This window comes from Equus asinus, chromosome 6 (genome assembly GCF_041296235.1).
Source record: "Equus asinus isolate D_3611 breed Donkey chromosome 6, EquAss-T2T_v2, whole genome shotgun sequence".
Lineage (NCBI taxonomy): Eukaryota > Metazoa > Chordata > Mammalia > Perissodactyla > Equidae > Equus > Equus asinus.
The window spans coordinates 82,500,469-82,519,239 of record NC_091795.1 but is presented as its reverse complement, the minus strand read 5'-3'; the positions used below and the strand labels follow the sequence as shown (position 1 = coordinate 82,519,239).

Sequence of the window (18,771 nt, the reverse complement as noted above, 5' to 3'; positions counted from 1 at the left end):
ACCCAGTAAACAATGGAAGAGAGCTGGATGATTGGAGGAAAATTTCTATTTACCATGACCCATTAGTGCAGTTTACTTTTTCTACCAACTACATGTATTAACTTCTTTAAAAATTAACTTCTTCTTCTTCTTCTTTTTTTTTTTGGTGAGGAAGATTGGCTCTGAGCTAACATCTGTTGCCAATCGTCTTCTTTTTGCTTGAAGAAAATTGTCCTTGTGCTAACATCTGTGCCAGTCTTCCTCTATTTTGTATATGGGATGCCTCTACAGCATGGCTTGATGAGTGGTGTGTAGGTCTGTGCCCAGGATCTGAACCCATAAACCCTGGGCCACTGAAGTGGAGCACAGGAACTTAACCACTACGCCACCTGGCTGGCCTCTAAAAATTAACTTTTAAAAAATGCTCTGATACTTTTATTTCATTTGTTGGTTATCTTCTTGTGTAAGGCAGAATGTTGGGTGCTCCATTCAGATAGGAGTAGTCTAACTTTAGGGAGCTTAAAGGCCAGTAGGAAAGATTAAATACATGTACCATGTAAGTAGACTGCTTGTTAGAGTTGTCATTTTTGCATTGTCCCAATACTTTGTCTATTACTTTCATTGGACTGTTTATTTTCTTAGTTTATTGGAGGGTTGTTTATATTCCAGAAACAAGTTTTTTATCAGATATTTGTTTTACAAATATTTTCTCCAAGTTTGTGGTTTATCTGTACATTTTTACAGCCCTGTCTTTTTTTACTTTTCCCCCTGAGGAAGATTTGCCCTGAGCTAACATTTGTGCCAGCCTGCCTCTATTTTGTATGTGGGTCACTGCCACAGCATGGCTGCTGACGACTGGTGTAGGTCTGCGCCCAGGAACTGAACCCTGGCCACCAAAGCAGAGCATGCCAAGCTTAACCATTAGGCTATGGGGCTGGTCCAACATAGCACTGTCTTTTGAAGAGCAGAAGTTTAAAATTTTAAGTGCAGTATATGAATTTCTTTCTTTTATGGTTTGTGTTTTTTGTGTCATATCTCAAAACTCTTTGCTTAACTCAGGGGTTGGCAAACTACAGTCAGTTCAGCCCACTGATTGTTTTTGTAAATAAAGTGTTTTTGGAACATGGCCACACCCATTTGTTTACACATTGTCTATGGCTACTTTTGTGCTTCAGGGACAGAGTTCAGTATTTGCAACTGAGACTGTATAGCTGACAAAGCCTAAAATATTTACTATATGGCCTTTTGCAGAAAAAGCTTGCTAGCCCCTGGGCTAACCTAGGGTAGGGTCCGATTTTCTTCTATGTTTTCCTCTAGAAGTTTTATGGCTTTGGTTTTTTTTTTTTTAAAAAGATTGGCACCTGGGCTAACATCTATTGCCAGTCTTTTTTTTTTTTTTCTTTCTTCTTCTCCCCAAAGCCCTCCAGTACATAGTTGTATATTCTAGTTGTAGGTCCTTCTGGTTCTGCTATGTGGGACACTGTCTCAGCATGGCCTGATGAGTAGTGCCATGTCCGCGCCCAGGATCCAAACCAACAAAACCCTGGGCTGCTGCAGTGGAGTGCATGAACCCAACCACTCAGCCACGAGGCCAGCCCCAACTTTTCTTTCTTTTATATTTAGGTCTATTACTTTTTGTGTAAGATGTGAGGTGTTGGGATGAGGTTCTTCGCCTCCTCCATCCGCCCGTCCCTATGTGGGTGTCAGTTGTTCTGGCACCAGTTGTTAGAATGATAGTTCTTTTTGCATTGAATTACCTTGGTACTTTTGTTGAAAATCATTTGACCATAAATATGTAGATCTATTTCTGGACTGTCTCTTCTGTTCCATTGATCTGTATGTTTATCTTTATGCTAGAATTATAGTGCCTTCATAACTATAGCTTTATAAAAAGTCGAAATGAGGTAGTTTAAATTTTCCAACTTTCTTCTTCTTTTTCAAAATTGTTTTGAGTATTCTAGGTTCTGTACATTTCCATGTAAATTTTAGAGTAAGCTTGTCAGTTTTTACAAAAAAGTCTGATGGGATTTTAATTGGAATTTACACTAAATCTGTAAATTATTTGGGGAGAATTGATATCTTAACAATATTGATTGATCTGATCTTTGAAAACAGTATGTATCTCTGTTTATTGAGGTCTTTGACTTCTCACTTGGTATTTTATATTTTTAGCACATGGATCTTCCCTTTATTTTGTTGTATTTACCCTAAGTATTTCTTTTTTGATGCACATGTAACTGCTACTCTTTTGTTAATTTCTATTTATTAATTGCTACCATATAGAAGTACAATTGAATTTTGTATGTTGACCTTGTATCCTGCAATTTTGCTAAATTCACTTATTAATTTTAGTAGTGGATTCTTTGTTTTTTTCTATATACAATCCTGTCACCTGTGAAAAAAGACAGTTTTTTTTTTTTTTCATCTCTAGGGTTTTATTTTGTTTTCTTTCATTATTGTACTGGCAATGCAGTACAGTGTTGAATAGAAGTGGAGAGTGTAGATGTTATTGCCTTGTTCCTGACCTTAGAGGGAAAGCATTCAGTCTTTCATGATTATGTATGATAGTAGTTGTGGATTTATGTCCTAGGCTGAGGATGTTCTCTGCTGTTTCTAGTTTTCTGAGAGTTTTGACTCATGAATGGCTGTGGTTTTTTTCTAATCTTTTTTTCATCTAGCAAGATGATCGTTTATGTTTTAGTCTCTTGATATGAGCCAGCCCTGGTGGTCTAGTGGTTAAGACTCGGTGCTCTCACTGCTGTGGCCTAGGTTTGTTTCCCTGTCAGGAAACCACACCACTTGTCTGTCAATTGTCACACTATGGCGTCTGTGTGTTGCTGTGATGCTGAAAGCTATGCCATCAGTATTTCAAATACCAGCAAGGTCGCCCACAGTGGACAGATTTCAGCAGAGCTTCCAGACTGAGTCTAGGAGTCAAGGACCAGGCCACCGACTCCTGAAAAATTGGCCGTGAAGAATAGCAGTAGAAGCGTTGTCTGCTTAGAGCACTGGAAGGAGAGAGGATGGCATGTACCCTCTTTATATATTGCTGGATTCATTCTTCTAAGATTTGATTAAGACATTTGTCTCTATGTTCAGGAAAGAGTATTGGTTTGTAGTTTATTTTTCTTACAGGTTTTTTTTTTTGGTCTGATTTTTCTATCAGAGTAATGCTGTCCTCATAAAATGAATTGGGAAGTGTTTTCTCATTTATTTCTGGAAGAGTATATGTTATATGGCATTGGTATGATTTCTTCCTTAGGTGTTTGGTAGAATTTACCAAGGAAGTCATTAGCCATGGAACTTTCTTCATGGGAAGATTTAAAAATACAAACTGAATTTCCTTAATATACCAAGAGCTATTATTCTTGTTATCTAATTTCTTGAGTGAACTTGGCGATTTGTCTTCAAACTTTCAAGAACTTGGTACATTTTATCGAAGTTGTAGAATATATTGCCATAAAGTTGTTCATAATATTCTCTTATTATCCTTTTAATATCTATAAGATTTCTAGTGATATCCCCTTTTCATACCTGATATAGGTAACTTGTGGCTTCTCTCCTTTTTTTTTGATCACTCTGGCCGGAAGTTTATTCAATTTTATAGAACTTTCCAAAGAGCTATATTTCGGGTTCATAGATTTTTTCTATTGTTTTTTGTTTTCAATTTTATTCTTTCGTTCTGATTGCTTTGTGTTTAATTTGCTCTCCTTTTTCTACTTCTTTAAGATGGAGGCTTAGATTATTGATTCAAGACTTTTCTTTTTTTCTAATATAAGCATTTAATGCTATAAATTTCTAAGAACTACTTAGTAGTCTCCCACAGAGTTTGATATGTTGTTTTATTTTTCATTCAATTAAGAATATTTTCTAGGGGCTGGCCCCGTGGCCGAGTGGTTCAGTTCACGCGCTCTGCTTCGGCGGCCCCGGGTTTCGCCAGTTTGAATCCTGGGCTCAGACATGGCACCACTCATCAAGCCATGCTGAGGCAGCATCCCACACGCCACAACTAGAAGGACCCACAACTAAAATATACAACCATGTACTGGGAGGAATAGGGAGAAAAAGCAGGAAAAAAAAAAAAAAGATTGGCAACAGTTGTTAGCTGAGGTGCCAATCTTAAAAAAAAAATAAATATTTTCTAATATCTCTTACTTTTTGACCCTTGGAGTATTTAGAAATGTGTTGTTTAATTTCTAATCTTTGGTAATTCTTTTTTTTTAAAGATTTTATTTTTCCTTTTTCTCCCCAAAGCCCCCTGACACATAGTTGCATATTTTTAGTTATGGGTCCTTCTAGTTGTGGCATGTGGGACGCTGCCCCAGCATGGCCTGATGAGTGGTGCCATGTCCGTGCTCAGGATCCGAACTGGCCAAACCCTGGGCCACCAAAGCAGAGCACGAGAACTTAACCTCTTGGCCATGGGGCCGGCCCCTAATCTTTGGTAATTCTTAATCTTTCAGTTATTGATTCTAATTTAATTCTGTTTTGGTCAGAGAAAATACGTTATTTGATTTTAATTCTTTTAATGATCTTGAGGTTTGTTTTATGGCCCACAATACGGTCTTTCTTGGTGAATATTCTGTGTGCCCTTGAGAAGAATGTATAGTCTCCTCTTGTAGTGTAGAATGTTCTATAAATGTCCAGTTAGGTCAAGTCAGTTGATAGTGTTGTCAAGTCTTTTTTTTCTGTCTTCTCGTTCTGTTGGTTAATAACAAAGGAGTATTAATGTCTATGACTGTAATTGTGGGTTTGTCTAATCTCCTTACAGTTTTTTAAGTTTTTGTTTCATTTGTTTTGAAACTGTGTTGTTAGGTGAAAACACATATAGGATTGCTATGCCTTCTTGATGAATTGATCCTTTATCATTATATTGTGTCTCTCTTTGTCCCTGATAATGTTCCTTGTTCTGAGGTCTGCTTTGTCAGATATTAATATAGCCATGCTATCTTTCCTTTCTATCCTTTTACTTTTAACCTTTCTTTGTCTTTGTATTTAAAGTAAAGGGCTTGTGGATAGCATATAGTTGGACCTTGTTTTTTTAATTTGATCTGATAATCTCTACCTTTTAGTTGAGTGCTTGGATAATTTCTATTTAATATAATCATTGATAAGTTTGGATTTAAATCTACCACCTTGCTGTTCGTTTACTATTTTTAATTTTTTTTGTTTATTTTTCTTGTTTTTCTCCCTTGTATTAAATTAATTATTTTTCATAATTCCATTTTATCTAACACTTGGCTTATTCTATATATGTACACAAACACATGCATACATATACACACACACACACACATAATATTAGTGGTTGCTCTAGGTGATGGTATATATGTATTTTATACATGTATACTTCTGTATATGTTAGTAACTCCACAATACATTATTTTTTGCTTTAGTTGGTGTTTAACCTTCTAAAATGAATAAAAATAAGAAAAGAAATAGTTTTTTATATTTACCTTCTCTTTCTAATGCTCTTCATTTCTTTTTTGTAGATCCAAATTTTCACTCCTGCCTAAAGAACTTCCTTTAACATTTCTGGTGTCTAAAGGCAGTGAATTCTCTCAGGTTTTATTCTTCAAAAATCTTTCTTTCTTCCTTCATTTTTGAAAAATATTTTAACTGGTTGTAGAATTCTGTGTTCAGCTCTTTTTCCTTTCAGTACCTGAAAGATGTATACTCAGTATCGTCTTTTGGCTTGTGTAATTTCCTGAAGAGCAGGAAATTTTAATCTTTGTTGTTTGTATATAATGTTTCTTTGTTCTCTCTGCCTTTGAGATTTTTATCTTTGTTTTTATGCAGTCTGACTATGATATATCCATGTATGTTTGTTTGTGTGCATTTTGATATTTATCATGATTGGGATTCTCTGGGATTTTTTGATCTTTGGTTTGTTGTCTTGGATCCATTTAGGAAAATTCTTGGCCATTATCTCTTCATGTATGTCTTGTATCTCATTGTATTTGTTTTATTCTCCTGGGGCTCCAGTTCAATGGATGTTAGACATTTTTATATAACTCCATAGCTCTTGGACGCCCTAAACTGTGTTTTCCCCCGTTCTTTTAAGCTATGGTTTCATTTTGGATTATTTCTGTTGACTTGTCATCAAGTTCACTAATTCTTTCCTCAGCTATGTCCAGACTGATGTTGAACCTGTCAAAGGAATTTTTCTTCTCTAATATATTTTTTTTATTGTTTCCAGCCTTTACTTTTTTAAAGTTTCCATTTCACTGCTGAGATTTTCCATCTCTTTATGCATGTTGTCCGCCTTTTCTATTAGGTCATTTAACATATTTATATTATTTAAAAATGTCTCATAGTTTCAATATCTGAAGCATTTCTGATACTGCTGATTGCATTATATCTTGACAAAGGGTAATTTTTTCTTGCTTTTGTGCATACCTCATAATTTTTGATTTAATGGCTCACCATTGGATGCAGAAGAATAGGAGAGGTTGAAGTGATCCTCTTTTGTCAGGCTGTTTGTGTTGGAGGTTGAGTCAATCTAATCATGAATTGAGCTGGGTTTTGATTTTGTTGCCATCATTATGCACCACAGGCTTCAGATTTCTCCAGCAGTTAGCTGCTGTTCCCTTGTGTTTAGAGTGTGGCATGTGGTACTACAGGATTTTCTTTGTGTTTCTGAACCGCCCTCATCTTTCAACAGTCTTTGCACATTTGTGCAACAGAGAGATTTCTCTTCATGTTATTGTCCCTTTCCCAATGATAGACTATTGTTGCTTGTTACTCAATGCTATGCTTGTGGGGCAGGGCAGGCTTCTCTTTTGTTCCAGTCCAGACTCAATCCCGGTCAGGCCCTATGTTTCTGGGCACTGGTAGTAGGGCCTTCTCAGCTTTTCTGCTCTCTCTGTTGTGGCAGTCAAACTCTGTTGTATGTTTGTGTTGGGTCTTGGCTAGCAATTTCCTGTCCCTCCCCTAGTGGTAGTAGATCTCTTCTTGATATTGGTGCAGGATCCTTTGCCCAAGACTTTTTCTTTCTTCCTCTCCCCCATAGTGGCAGAGGGTTTTTTTTGCCTCTGTCCTCTCCTAGCATTAGTATATTTTTGCCTGTGTCTGGAGGCTTGAGAGTGTTTTCTCCCCCTCCCCTAGAGGCAGAGGCAGTTTGTTTCTCTTTTCCTCTGAAGCAGTGGGTTTTTTCCTGGACCCTGGGGTAAGAAGGTTTTCTGTCCTTTCCCTAGTGGCTCAAGGCTTTTGCTCTGTGTGGGAGAAAGGCTGGGGAATCAGGCAGGGCTTCAGGCCTATGCTTGTCAGCTCTTACACTCTTGCCCCAATGATGCAGGGCTCTCTCTGCTTTCCTGTCCTACCTCTGATCTTTCTTGTGAGCATCTGGTTGAGGCATGTAGAAGAACTTGCAATTGAGTGTAAACTCTCCTTGTGTCTAGGGTCCCCAACTATTCCTAACTGATACACTAATCTCTACTTGGTCTTTAAGAATTTGTTAAAATCGTAGCTGAGTGTTTCTTATGCGCTTGTATGGTGGCCACTTCTTTTTCTGTGACCTGCCAAAGGTAAAACAATTTGTGTGTATGATTTCTCCTTGGAGGAACTTGTTCCTCTTTGGAATCAAATTTACTTGGTTGCCTTCTAACCTCAACTCTTTGTTAGGCTCAAGAGAAGTTTCGATTTTATAGATCTGGCTTTTGTCTCATTAGGGTGGGAACAACATTCTTTTGTGGCTTTCTGCATTCTAAGTGGAAGTGGAACTACTTAAGAGTTCTTGACAAGGTATGCTATTTCAAACTGCTGTTTATTTTGATCCCTCTTTAAGTTTTCTCTTACCTTCATCTGCCTCTTGAGCACTTCATTTAGGATTGAACACAAACGGCTACCTCCTCTTTGAAGCCTTTCCTGATCCCACTAAGTAGAATGGAACATTTCTTGCACAACTGTCTTGGCTCTGGTACAACTGTATTTCATTTTTACAGGCCCATTGAAACCCTCTGTGAGGTTGAACTGGAGGCCTCTCACCCTGAGGGCTATTGTTCTACTTTCAGAGATTATGACTATAATGGCTGATGGATTTTAGATAGGATCATAGAATAAACTGGAGATCTGATAGATTTTAGATAGGATCATAGAATAAACTCGAGATAAACGATAAAGCAATGCATAAGAGAACTTATATTTATTCATGGAATAAAAACTTGTGAAATCACCCCACATAGGTTCCTGTACTTTTTGGTTTGTACAGTTGTTGCTCTTGTAATAAATTACTTTCAGAAATAAGACTTAAATTCATAGAATCTAATTTCTTAAAAATAGGGGCTTTGTTACACAAATGAGTATATATTCACACCATGAACTATCATGAGGCTTTAAAAAACAATGAAGAAACATATACTAACATGGAAAATCTGCAGGCTGTACTGAGTGAAAAAAAGTAAGGTGCAAAACTGAACATTTTATATAAAAAGGCAGGAGGAATAATACTATATTTGTAGTTAGGTGTATTTGCGTACAGAGTTGCTGAAACGATATACAAGAAACTAATAAAAGTGATGACCTGTGTAAGCAAGGGCAATGTGAGCTGCATGTGGATGATATAGGAATGAAACTTCTCAAATGTATGTTCCTTTTACATTTTGATTTCTTCATTCATGTGAATGTAGTACGTGTTCAAAAAAAGTAAAAAATAAATGTAACTCTGGATCTTAAAAGGATCTGAAAAATACTAAAGAGCTGATAAAAAAATGTTGGCATACACAAGTTTTATTTTGTACAACTTGTGTGTGAGATAACTTTGTTTTATGTAAACCAGATTTTACCAGTGAAAAAGTAAATACAAAGCATGGAAAGTTGCAACAAACAAGGTTTTATGAATCTGTCTTCAGGTGAATAAGTATATAAAACGGGTGGCTTTCTAGCCCGATTAGAAAGGTTTTGGTTCTAGACCCAGTAATATTATGGGTGATCACTAAAAGCAGAAAGGAGCATTGTGTGTAGGCAACAACTATAAGAGAAATACACAGCACTCAAAGAATAGACTGGGCCACCATTTCTTAGTCATGAAATCACCAGGGTTATCTTTACAAACTGATAAAGTGTATCTGACTCTGGTCAGGGAGAATAAGGAGATGAGAATACCAAAGAATATTTTTATCACAATTAAAACATATAAAGAATCAATAATTATATTACTTAAACAGAGTATAGCCCAGAAATCAACCTTATTGTAGGCATATAAGTGAAATATATTAAGAAGAAACTTTATAAACCATAGAACGATGAGAACTACTTAATGTTGCGAGGAAAACTGGCAATTTGGAACATAGTTCAGTTTAGAGTCAAATCTCATTCCATACATCATTTGGAATGAAGTACTCAAACAACTAGTCCACAGAAAAGTTAAAGTCAGAGTATGTACCTGCTATTATTGAAGGGGGAGAAATTTCTAAGCAGAGAAATAATAAAAGAAATGAAAAAGGCAATGATGGACAAATCTAGCCACCTAAAAATAAAAACTTCAGTATTAAAAGCCAGCAATAGACTGAGAAAATGTTAAAAGTGAGTAAAAGAAATGATATTTTCACAATATGAACAACCTACACAAACGGTCAAGAAAAACATGAAGAAACTACTCTCCCATCCTACTCCCCACAGGGCTGGAAGAGGGAGAGTGGCAAAAATTTGGAAACAAAGACAGTGTGAGTTTTGGGAGAAGGATCTAATTAACAACATGTAAAAGAGTTACTGGATAGCATTCAGTGTCTAACTGAATTTGAAGACCTCACTTGCTTTTGATTTTTCTCTGTGTGTGATTGGGATTGATGCAGGATTAGGAATTTGAGGGTGGTGAAGTGGAAGGAAGAAAGTAACATACCAGGTGGATTTATAGCTGGGGTGACAACCAAGATTTTGAGACTGGTGATAGCACAGCAACTGGAGAGATGAAAGGGTAGGTAGAGTATACCTGAGGGATTGAGTCTGGACCCAAATTAGAAAAAATAGAGTGGGATATTGAATGGCAAAGAGAAGAAGAGGGTAGGATATCCAGATGGCATGAGCCTGAGAGAAGGAAGGGGATTGTTTGTGAGTTTGGGTCTGGCGATGTCGCTGTGGAGAGAGTTGACCCCTACTGCCTTGGCCTTCACTCTATAGGGTTCTTTTCAAGAGCCAGATTTGGCCCAGTGGTTGAAAGGAGTGTTCAGTGATGAGGTTGAGGATGTAGAGGTGATTTGTTTTACTATGTAAAAGGGGTTTCCAGAAGTCTCTGTGGAAAAGGTTAGAAGGAAGGGCAGCAGTGGGGGAACCCATGGAGTGGGTAAGAAAGCATAGAGAAGGAACACTGTAGGCATGAACATAGGAGAGAGGATAGTTGGTCAGTATGGCTTGTGTTTGGAATAAAGCCCAAGGGTGACAGGAGTGGGAGCCTCAGGTAGAATTAACTAGCACAATTCCTGAATTGACCTGTGGTATAATGGTTATCTCTAGAGTCTGATCCACTGTGTCTTTGTGATCTAAAGGGAATATTTAAGGGTTAAGTAAAAAGCTTAACCCTGGGTGGTAAAGCCTAAAGCAATTAAACTTTAAATAGTGAAAGCCAATAGGGCTTACATTTCTTAAGAATTCTCTGATGTCTGCCAAATCCCCACTGTTTGGAGTTAGCTTTGAGGTAGAATGGGCAGATAGAGCACTACTATTAATTTAGTAAAATCCAACTTGTAATATCCCACTGACAGTGACCCAGGAATGAATGGTAGTCATCATATTGGGCACTTCCTTATCATAGAAGTATCTTTTGCTGAGAATTATGTTTCTTCCTACTGTTCCATTTTACCTGAAACTGGGTACTGAGGCCACTGCTGCTGGGGTGACTTCAGCAGCTCTGATGAGTGAGCTAATAGTTACAGGCCCCTTGCCTCCTTAGAATACCAATGCAAAGCCCAATTTGCTGCATCCCTCCTTTGGGGATCTGAACTTTTTTAAAGCTAATAATTAAGTACCTGTTATCAACTTTATTTATTATACTTTTAATCTTTAATTTCAATTTTTAAAATCTAAAGTAGGGACACGAATGGGAATTGGCATTTCTTGAACAACTAAAGCATCTGTGTGAGAATCTTTGCTCAGAGAAACAATGATGTGTCACAGTATCTAAAATTTGTAGTGTTTTCAGTGGACTAAATGTGTCTTCTTTCTCCTACTTTAGATCTATCCATACTAATGGAAATGTAACTGGAACTGGCTCTGATGATAAAATCAAGGACCATCAAGCAAGATCATGCAGTAGGAATCTTTGCTTCCAAATGAAGACACCGACATTTAGAATTTCTACTTATTCTAAGGTATTTAAGGCACAATTTTACTTTAATTTGACTCCTTGGCAGTCATTTTTTAGCATTGGTTTCTATATATAGATTTCATAAGTTTAAAACTTTTTATGTTAGAATGGTTAGTTTTTAGAGAAGAGTTCACCCTCCTCGCCCACCCACTACCCACAAAAACTGAGAAAAGATCCAGATCTTAAAAGGAGGTAATCTGGGGCTGGCCCTGTGGCTGAGTAGTTAAGTTTGCGTGCTCTGCTTCGGTGGCCCAGGGTTTCACTGGTTCCGATCCTTGGTGTGGACATGGTACTGCTCATCAGGCCATGCTGATGCGGTGTTCCACATAGCACAACCAGAGGCACTCACAACTAGAATATACAACTATGTCCTCGGGGGCTTTGGGAGAAGAAGGGAAAAAAGAAAAAAAAGATGGGCAACAGATGTTAGCTCAGGTGCCAATCTTTAAAAAAAAAGAGGTAATCCTAATAATTAGGAAAGCATGTCAACTATAAGAATTATGGTGAGTGAAGATTAAGACTCAGTAAACTATGTTAGAAGAACTGGAATAAATAAATGTCAATTTAATAATTATTTTATCTATGTCATGACCCTCTGAGATGAGCAACTGAATTCAGCACTGTTGACAGAGTCCACCCACCTGATATAAGAGATCCTGGTGATTGTTCTTTAGATTGATTTGGAAACTTTTCTCTCCTGTTCTCCTAAACTTATTATTAAGGGTTTTGTATTTACCAAGAAGTGTCACTTTTACTCCCTGTCGACTGTCCCTGTAGACCTTTGGGATCTGATGGATTGGTTTCACTTGGACCAGAAAAGGAAGATATATGATTAAAGAATCCAGTGACACTTCCAAATCATGGGGTGGTTTCACTTGGACCAGAAAAGGAAGATATATGATTAAAGAATCCAGTGACACTTCCAAATCACGGGGTGGATCCCCAGTTTAAAGACTATGTAAGACAATTGAAAACAATCAACGGAAATGTAGTATCAACAGAAACAAGCATAGTACTATTTTTCTAAACTACATGTAAATTCCAAACAGGGTACAGTTAGTTAGATGTTTATTTAAAAACGAAATATTTTTTCTTTAATTATATTTTTCCAAATAGGCAGAAAGTATAGAAAGATAATTATCGTAGGGAACAGGTCAAAGTTGGTTGGTTCTCTTGCTAGAGGTTTGTAAATTAATCTTGCTGGAATACAGAGAAGGTGAAAATCTGAGAAAAACCTATGACTTATTACTAAGGTCATTAATTTCATCTTGTTCTGTTTTGGAATAAGAATATGTAAAGCAATAAATTCTAAAATAATAAGAATCCGTGATACTGGAAAATCCTAAGACTGCCTCAGTTAAAATAAATGGATTACCTCTTAGAAGGGGTTGGTGTAACTGAGCAATTTTTGCCAAAGAAAAGTTACCTTGAATCGAATAGCAGATAAAAAGGAATTAGGTTGCTTTGATGAGAAGTTGTAAAGCTTCTCTGGCAGCTATCAGATGTATTGTACTTTTCGGAAAGTTTTTGATGTCATTTTGGATCAAATGGTAATGACTAAATATATAATTGTCTTATTGCCAGAACCATTTTCTTTTTTTTAGATAGCTTTCTTTCTTACTTTCATGTAACAATATTAATTGAATGTCCAGGCTTTGCAAAGAATGATTCTAGATATGTGGAAGAGCATAAATTATTCTGTAACTTCATTGTGAATGAAGTTGAGGACAGTATCATTCAGAATGTTTACTCAAGGGTCAGGGAGGCTAAAGACTTTCATCTGAAAACCATTTAAAAGCAATCGTAAATTGAGCACATAAAATCAGAGTTTAGAATTCCTTCCTAGATAATATACAAATTCTGTATTCAGATCTTAACAAAAGTTAAGATTAGGGAGTAGGAGGTTCTGATCAATCGAATTTGCTAACTAATTGGTTGTGGTTGTTAACTATTTATGATTCTACTTGTAGAAGTCCCAAATAGCGAAAATTAGGTAGCTTAAATCTTTAAATTAGGGATTTCTAATTAGTCCATTTCTTTTATCTCCCCACTCTTTTGCAAGCTTTCACAGAGTGATATCTCCTATTAATATTGGTCATTTTCTCTTTTGAAAATGAAGAAAAGTGAAAATTTCACAAACTTTTGCTCAGTAGTTTTATATAATACCTTTTCAAAATATTTTCTTTTTTTATTGTTGTTGAGGAAGATTCGTCCTGAGCTGACATCTGTTGCCAGTCTTCCTCTTTTTGCTTGAGGAAGATTAACCCTGAGCTAACATCTGTGCCAATCTTCCTCTACTTTATTTGTGGGTTGCCGCCACAACATGGCTATTGAGTAGTGTAGGTCCAGGCTGCTGAAGCAGAGCATGCTGAACTTAACCACTGTGCTATGGGGCTGGCACCCAACAGTATTTTCTTGTAATTTTTTTCAGAGGACTTTAGATTTTGAGATTGTGGGATTTAGTTTTTTTTTGGGGGGGGGGTATCAGAACAAAGTCAGTATGTGAATTAAGGCCCTAGAACATTTGTAAGGTTATATCTTGCATTACAGTTTACATTAAGTTAAAGTGGTACCTTTTAAAAATGTTTCATTTGCAGGGCTGGCCTGGTGGCATAGTGGTTAAGTTTGTACACTCTGCTTCAGTGGCCCAGGATTCATGGGTTTGGATCCTGGGCATGGACCTACATACCGCTCATCAAACCATGCTGTGGCAGCATCCCATATACAAAACTGAGGAAGATTGGCACAGATGTTAGCTCAGGGCCAATCTTCCTCACCAAAAAAGAGAAGAAAAAGAAAAAAAATTTCATTTGGACTCAAGAAAACATTCAAAAACAGATTTTAGCAAAGTATATTAAAGGACTAGGTATTCCCTTGCTATAGTTTTCTCTGTGGTATGATGGAAAGAGCACAAGTTTTGGCTCTTCAACTTTCATGCTACCCTGGGGAATTGAATTAATATTTCTGTCTCAGTTTCCTTCTCTATAATAATTAATTTAGACTTGTTATGAAAAGTGAAATGTGTATAAAATTGTATAAAATAATGCTTTCAGTGTGAAATTAATGAATATTGTTGTTAAAGACAAGACCACACTACTGTTGTTACCATTCACAATTATCCTTCTCATAGCAAAGAACAGATCAACTCACACTACTACTGAGAAGCTTGTAAAACCAGTTTCAAAGTTAATGACAAATATTATGCTTGGAGAGAAAGTAAAATGAGCTTTTGGCAAAAATCCCTTATCAAAGGCATACCATCTGGAAAAGCAATTACTGTCATGTGTGCGTGCTAGCAGATATTTTGTTTTTCAGTTGGATGAAAGCACTGATGTGCAGAGGACATACCAGCACTTCATATAAGAGTATTACTATTTATCACTGAAAAATCCGCACTACCACGGAAGAGCTTTTTGCTGTTATTTTGTTTATTGTTGTTGCTGGTGGTGGTGGTTGGATGTTTTTTTAACCTGTTGTTGCCTGGAAAAGTGGCATGGGTTCCCCTGATCAGAGCCCAACAACTTTAGCTGCAGGAAAGGGTGCACTTGATCTGTGAGTAAAAGAAATTACACCAGGATATCAGTTCATATCTCACTTTTTTTCAGAGAGAAGAATTGGCATTCAGTAATGTGATTTCTGATTGTTACTTTGTGTTGAAGGAAATAGTAAAAATTGTGGATGTAAGCAATTTTTGGCCTCTAAAGCCATGTCTTTTTAGAGTTTTTTGGAGAAATGGTCAGCAAGTATAGCGTTCTGCTTTTCCACAGTGATCTGTGCCACCTCTGTAGGGTGACACGGCTTTATGTTTAATTAGTTTTTTAGTAAAATGAGATAAATATTTCTTTACTACTGATAATACCATTTCTGTTGTTTCCAGGGGACATTACTTAGCAAATATATTTAGTATTTCAAATAGAATTTATAGCTTCATATTCGCTATATCATGAGTTTTAAATTAAGGATGAGATATGAGGATTTTATGTCTGAATTATGGTACAAAATGATTCAGTCTCTAAGAGTTTGTCTATTTCCCCACGCTTGATGATTTTATTCATTTATGAAAGAAAAAAAGTGAATTTTTATTGTGTATGTTTAAAAACCACATCCAAATTTTTTTTTTTAAAGATTTTTTTTTTAATTTTTTCCTTTTTCTCCCCAAAGCCCGGTACATAGTTGTATATTCTTAGTTGTGGGTCCTTCCACTTGTGGCATGTGAGATGCCGCCTCAGCGTGGCTGGATGAGTGGCGCCGTGTCCGCGCCCAGGCTCCGAACCAATGAAACGCTGGGCCGCCTGCAGCAGAGCGTGCCAACCCAACCACTCCACCACGGGGCCGGTCCCCCAAATTTTGAAATATAACATGGAGAAATACTTTCTAGAGCCAAAAAGCAAGCAGAGAATAGATTAGGAATCTTTTTGCTCTAATCGCTCAAATTGAAGCATTTAACTTCCACTTTTGAGTGAGTTTGCTTTTTTACAGCATTCAATGGAATGCTGAAAGTAGACTTCAGTGAAAAATCTTGCGGTAATTTCTGGGTCCATATTCCATCCTAATATCCAGAATGTATAACACAGCTGATTTATAATTAAGAATTAGGAATTTTTAATTTAGTAGAAATAAAGAATAAGAAAGAAACTAGCTGAATATGGAAACTGACTGAAAGCTAAAGCTAATTCTGGACCTGGGGCCCTGAACATCTTGCAAGGAAGTTATCAAACACTAATAGGGTTGTGGCAAAACAGCTGAGGTGCTTAATTGAATAGGCTCTGCCTGGCCAAAGATGAGACAATTTGAGCATCAGTAAGCATAGATGCATTATAATCAATCACGTAAAATACATTTACATCCATGAGTTCATAATGATACTTACAGAAAACTCATGTGTTTTCTTTGGAGTATGCTAAGGAACCAACTGTACCTGAAGGTAACTAAATAGTTGAGGAGGGGAAGTTTATTTTCTCAGGGGTATTTTAGTTGATAGATGAAGGAGTGGTAAATAGAACATCACCATTTTTTAATGAATTCCTGGACCTAAGCAAAGATCATCTGTGGCTGCTGACATCACAGAGAAATAAGCAGATATTAGGTTTTTCTTAATGAAAGTTCACAACACTATCTATGAGGTATCTTTGCCAAAAAATTGAGCTTGAACCTGAATCTGATCAAGCCTAGCTCTAACTTCCATTTTACAGGAAACAGAAGACAAACATGTGAAATGATACCGTGGGATGCAGTCAGCAAAATCTAGGCTGTGGAGGGGTCCTTGGGACACACAACTTGGTTTTTTCAACAAATAAGTTATAAGGAGGAATAAAAAGAGAGATGGAGGAAACTTTAGATTAATAGCAGTGTTTGGACATTATTTGGGTTGAGATTTTAATAAATATTTATGAAATAATCAGGGAAAATTGAACACTGGAATCTGATATTAATAATTTATTGTTAATTTTTAGATGTGATAACAGTATGTAGTTACATTAAAAAAGAGTCATTATCTTTTAGAGATAGAATCTACATATTGAAATGTAGATGGATGCAAGGATATATCTGGGATTTGCTTCATTATTATCTGGAGTAGATGGGAGGCTGTGGGTGGGGATGAAACAAGATTGGCTATGAGTTGATCATTGCTTAAGCAAGGTGCTTGTGGTGGTGGTGATGTAATTCTCTCAGCTTTTTTGAAATTTGCTTTTTCTCTTTGTTGTCTTATAAGAATACAAGTGAATTACGTGTATTTAGCAACCTGCTGAATTCTCATTTCTAATAATTTCTTGAGTCTGTTGGGTTTTCTATATGGAAAATCATATTGCCTACAAAGGACAGTTTTACTATATAGTGCTTAGTATTTACCAGGCTCTCTTCTAAGCACTTATATGTATTAGCCCATTAGATCCTGGCAAGAGCTCCAGTGAAGTAGATGTAACTTGCCTGAGGTTACTTCACTGGCCTGACATAGAGCTGGGATTTGAATCCAGGTGTTCTAGCTCTAGAGTCTATGTTTCTCTGGTTTTTGTATCTCCCCTTATACGTCCCTCTACTCTAATCCTTACACCTTTTGTTTCTTTTGTTTGTTTTAGTGTGCTAACAAGTTAAACTTTTAAATACCAGTTTTCATTTGTACTTTTGATTTTGGAAATCGTCTTAATACTTAGGGAATCCAGAATCAATTGAGTTTACTCCTTTACAAATACAGGCTACTCACTAAGAGACTAAGAATTAATTTAGTTAGTGTGTAGCCAGAAATCAAAGAATAAAGTGTATTGTAACAGCTTCCGGTGGTCTTTTTTTTAATTATATTTACCTCCTGATCTGTAAGCAGCCTATTCATGGCTCATTTTACTTTCACTTACCTGCTGATTTTATTGGTCCTGCTTGCTGAATTTCTTTGTGACTCTTGGATAAAATTACTCCTTACTTTCCCCAACCCCGCCACATATTCTATAATTACTTCCCACCTGACTTTACATAAGTTACATGAGGTAATTAGGCAAAGCACTCAGCACACTGCTTAACACATAATATGTATCTAGTAAATATTCCTGGTTTGGTTTGAGACAACTACTTCATAAATTTGTTTAAGAATTGTTCTTTTTTCTTTAACTTTTTTCTTTTTAAAGATTTTATTTCTTTTTTCTCCCTAAAGCTGCCTGGTACATAGTTGTATATTCTTAGTTGTGGGTCCTTCTAGTTGTGGCATGTGGGACACCGCATCAGCATGGCTTGATGAGCCATGCCATGTGCACCCCCAGGATCCCAACCAGCAAAACCCTGGGCTGCTGAAGCAGAGTGCACAAACTTAACCATTCGGCCACGGGTCTGGCCCCTATTTAACTTTTGAAACAGCGGGGAGAGAACGTGGCTTAGTGACTTGAAGAAGTCCTAGACCTGGGACAGGTGGAAATAATTGTTGATAATGTGCTATGGTGGTTTAATGAGTAATCTCTGTAAGGGACTTTTTTATAATAGTCTCTGGGTTTGAGAAAGGTTACTGAGAGTTTGTTGCCAAAAGAGTACTTGCCTATTGGGAGGTGGGGTGGGAACAGTTTAGGGGGAAAATGTGACGTGTCCAAACTCCACGGGTTTTTTAATTTCTCTGTGGCCAGCTGCAAAAGTACATTATGATGTAGTAAATTAGCTAAGCTTCATGAAAGGAGGTATATAGATTCTAGAAAGAAGGAAAATTTTTGGTTTCACCCTCAAGAGAAAGAGATAGGTCACAATTACAGATGCCTTTTTCCTGAAGGTTATGGAAAGTGGCCATCTGAAGACCTGGTATAGCTAGTTAAAAGTTGTGCTATTTTCTATGCTTCACCACCTCCTCCCTCCAAACTCGGTGCACCTGTTATTTTTTATGGTAATAAACTGAAGCAACCTTTTACCATATCTTTAATGGTATTTTTGAGAATGATATTAAAGTATTTGGAAACTGAAGATGGTAGAGGCAGAAGAGTTTCTTCCATTTTCCAAATGACAGTTATAATTATTGAGTGGCA

At 36.8% G+C, this 18,771-nt stretch overlaps 1 protein-coding gene across 8 annotated transcripts in view; it reads left to right on the top strand.

Moving 5' to 3' along the window:
- NCOA1 (nuclear receptor coactivator 1) overlaps positions 1 to 18,771 on the top strand; it is a 251,176-nt gene that overhangs the window by 40,564 nt on the left and 191,841 nt on the right. For 4 of the 8 annotated variants that reach the window (XM_070512513.1, XM_070512512.1, XM_070512518.1 and 1 more), the window contains exon 1: positions 11,145 to 11,282. The gene's annotated coding sequence lies outside the window, so the exon portion shown is untranslated. Of the gene's footprint in view, positions 1 to 11,144; positions 11,283 to 18,771 lie in introns of those variants that run through there. The other 4 variants (XM_070512516.1, XM_044772038.2, XM_070512515.1 and 1 more) reach the window with 2 other exon arrangements.